The following is a 4,296-nucleotide window of genomic DNA, read 5'->3' on the forward strand; positions in this document are numbered from 1 at the left end:
CATATTATTTATTTGTGCATATTATAGAGCAATAAAGAAATTAATGCGTAATATATTACCTGCAAGTGCTTCATGTACATTTGTTGGAAGTAGCTCCGCAAATGCAAAGGGAAGTAGTCGTTGCAAAAGACATGACAATTATGACTCTTCATCCCAGAGAACTTTTGACCATTTTCAACACATCTAGAGAGATTTGAAACATATCCATCGGGGAACTTCACTTCTGATGCCATCCAGTTAAACAACACCGACTTTTGTTTGGAAGACATTCTGAATATCGGAACGGAAACTTGTCCATTGCTTTTTATATGTAACTCGCTTCTTGAGCAAATATCAGGCAAATCCAACCTCGATTATTTGTTGTCTTTTGTCTTCCCTGGGACATTCAATATTGTATTCACGATGTTCTCAAAAAAAATCTTCTCTATATGCATCACATCGAGGTTGTGGCGCAAAAGAAGATCCTTCCAATATGGCAACTCCCAAAATATACTCTTCTTGTGCCAGTTCTGCTGAACTCCGTAAAAATCAGGCATATTACCGGGAACATGCCAATTACCACCACATCGAACGGTTGCTTGAGCTCTGTAGTAATCGATTTGCGCTTCAATTTCTTCTCCAGTAAAATATGGAGGAGGAGTGTCTCTCACAACCCTTTTGTTCCTAAACAATTTCTTCTTTGGTGCGGATGGCTAATGGGAAGAAATCGACGGTGACAATCGAACCAACTTGTCTTCCTACCATTCTTCAGTTGAAACGCATTTGTCATTCCATTACAATATGGACAAGATAATCTCTCATGTGTAGTCCATCCAGACAACATCCCATAGGCAGGAAAGTCACTTATGGTCCAAAAAAGCATCGTTCGCATCGTAAAATTCGTCTTCGTTGAGAAATCATACGTCCTCACACGGTTGACCACACATCTTTCAACTTTTTTATCAGTGGTTGTACAAAAACATCCAGATACCTTTTTGGATGTTTCGGACCAGGTATTAATATGGTCAAGAATAGAAACTCCCGTTGCATGCACATCTCCGGTGGCAGGTTGTATGGCGTAAGAAAGACTGGCCACAATGAATTTTGTCTCCATGACATTCCAAATGGACTAAATCCATATTAGCATAATCCAGATACACAATTCGACTATTGCTAGTGAATTCTGGATGTACTTTATTAAAATGTTTCCAGGCTCTTGCATCTGATGGATGCATCATCTCACCACCCGTCTGATTATGCTCGGCATACCATCTTATCCCTCTGCTCAGATTGGTACAATCTTTTCATTCTGTCTGTAATTGGTAGGTACCACATCCTTTGGTACGGTACCCAATTACGTCCTCGTCCTTGCGGTTTGAATCATTGCTTCTTGCAGAATCGACATTCTTCTAACTTCTCATCGTCTCTCCAGTAGGTCATGCAATTGTCGATGCAAACGTCTATCATCTCCGAAGGCAACCCAAGACTATAAACCAGTTTCTGAATCTCATAATAAGAATCAGTAGACACATTGTCTTCCTGCAAATACTCTTTAGAAAAGTCTGCCCATGCACCCATGCAACTTGCAGGTAGATTGTGGTCAGTTTTAATATTCATCATTCTAGTAGCCAACGACAGTTTAGAGAGACCTTCTCTACAACCAATGTAAATTGGATGATTCGCAGCATCTAACATTTCATAAAACTTTTTTGCATCTATATTAGGTTCTTCAACTTCATCATGAGCTACAAATGCATCAGCTACAATATTATGAACCCTATCACAATCTACCATTTGCTCTCCTAATGGTAACTATGTTCATTATGAAAATGATCAACCGGTTCATCCTGAAAATTGCTATTACTACTACTAGCTTCATTTCCATAACCTTTTCCATGTTGAAACCAGATATAGTAATGTGGCGTGAAACCTCTATTTATTAAATGCTTCCATACATTTTCATGAGTTGCCAATTTTGAATTATTGCATTTCCGACAAGGACAGAACATCTTACCGCTTCCCTGGGCGAGCGGTGTAGAATCTGCTTCATGCATAAATGTCTCTTGCCCTTCGAAATATTCTTTCGTCACTCTCCCGTTGACATCTCTGTGCGTATACATCCACCTCCGAAGCTTGATAATATTTCGATCACCCGACATTTTGTTTTTTTTTAACGTTTTTAGTTTTTTTTCTTTTTGGTGTGTTTGAAGTGAAACACAAACGACATATTTATAGGATATTTTCGAAACTGGTAGGTGAAATTTTACTGGAAATTTACGAGGAAATATAATTAGTTAGCCGAAAAAAACGTGTTACAACTAAAAGGTTGGTGCACTCGAGATATCGACGGTAAATTCACGTTAAATATTTTGTCGTAAAGTTGTCGTTATATTTACGTCTACTTTACGACGAAACAATATTTCCACGTAAAAACCACGTCAATTTGCGATATGTTTACGACGAATATTTATTATCGTTATTTTACGACAAATATTTATTGTTGTTATTTTACGACGAAATTATGTTGATTTGGTTTTTCCTCGTAAAAAGGACGTAATTTTACGAGGACCATTTTTTCTCGTTAATTTTCGTCATTAAAATTGTGTTTTCTTGTAGTGCGACAACATCTTGTTGAAAATTTCCATGATTATCTAGGAATGGTACATTATCATTATCCATTTTAATTGAATCGAGGATTTATGTTCGTTGCTGATTAGTTAGGTAATTATTCCACCATCCTTTAAGCTGTCCCGAGAAACCAGCTAAGGAGTTCATCTATAGTTTTATCCACATTTTCTATTTGGGTTCTATAGGCGTTTGCGGCCATTGTCATTTTCTGGAATATTCAGATATACCATCAATATTCCATTCATAGACTGATGATGAGTTAAACCTAGATTGCTCTATTGGTTGGATTTGTTCTAGATCAGGGGCAGATTAATAGACGATCTTGATGGTTTTGCTAATCAAGACGGTTTATTTTTAGTACAGAATTTTGATCAGAGCATTCACAAATGTCTGAATCATACGTTAGAGTGCTTATTTGGACTTTGGAAGTAGGAGTATCTGGGATATCAGAATTATCTGCATGCTATTTTCTCATATTTCAACTTTACTTAATTGACTTTGGAGAGCATAATGAATTCTAAGTTTGAATCTTGGTAAGTTTTGACACTTATTGGAAATTTGAAAATGTTTGAACATGGGACTTTTGTTTTTCATTTTAGAAGAAGATTCTATTGGAATAGGGCTTTGATTTTGAATTGATTTCACAATCCTATCAAGTTGTTTGCTTATTGTACCAAGATTAGTGTTGAAAACTTGTTTTGGACAATGATATTTTTGACATTAGCTTTATCATCTTCTTGGGGTCATTTAAAAGGAATTGCTTCAATTGGTGTTCGTAACCATTCTAGTTTTATCCCTTGGGGAGGAGGATGGTTGGAGTGAATAATTTTACCATTTGCAAGTGTTTCTCATTCCGGAGTTTAATTACAATTTGTAATTGTATTAGCTGTTTTAGAAAAAGGGAAGTTTATTTTATTTTCAGAAGCATAATGTTCAAACCAATTAAAGAATAAAATTTGTAACTTATGTTTTTGAAGTTAATTGTAAAATTCATTTTGAATGTTATTTCTATCTTTTAAAAAGTTTTGAAGAACCAAAGTGTTTTTTGACTATTTTTTTAGGGTAGAAATCATCTCTTTAAAAACTTTTTGTCAACCAAAATTCTTTATCTAATTTTTTATTTAAAATGTTATCTGTGATAGCTGAAAAAGTTAGACATGTTGTCTCAGATTTTTAATAAATCATAAATAAAGCAAATAATTTTCGCGACCATCTAAATAATTTTGTGTAAGAATATCCCCATATCCTACATCTGAAGGATCTGTTTCTACTATTTTTTTCTAAATAAAAAATCCTTAATTATATATATTATTAGATGAATCATACTTGCATATTTACATATTTAATTTGTTACTTCACAAGTAAATTAATTAGCTAAAATAAGAATTTAGCTATATGGCATGATAGAATCATATTACTAATGAATTTAGCCATCTGATCGAGAAGGCAGAAGGGATGGCAGTGTCCACGTGGCCAGACATCTCTCACCTCTCCGTCTCAAGGCCGGAGCTGATCAATGTTCTGAGGCAGATGGGCCAAATGTAAAGTGACCTCAAAAGATGAAAGCACCTGACTCTTTCCGGAACCCTGCTTTCTGGTGCGACTTCCACCGAGACCACGGTCACAAAACTGAAGACTGCGTCGCACTAAAGATCGAGGTCAACGAGCTGCTTAAGAAAGGACACCTCA

The 4,296-nt window shown here is 35.8% G+C and overlaps 1 protein-coding gene across 1 annotated transcript in view; it reads right to left on the minus strand.

Annotated features, from left to right (window-relative positions):
• Positions 1–4,296, minus strand: part of LOC106330595 (cyclin-dependent kinase A-1-like) — a 23,380-nt gene that overhangs the window by 18,708 nt on the left and 376 nt on the right. The gene's annotated exons all lie outside the window — the stretch shown is intronic.

This window comes from Brassica oleracea, chromosome C3 (genome assembly GCF_000695525.1).
Source record: "Brassica oleracea var. oleracea cultivar TO1000 chromosome C3, BOL, whole genome shotgun sequence".
NCBI classification, from domain to species: Eukaryota; Viridiplantae; Streptophyta; class Magnoliopsida; order Brassicales; family Brassicaceae; genus Brassica; species Brassica oleracea.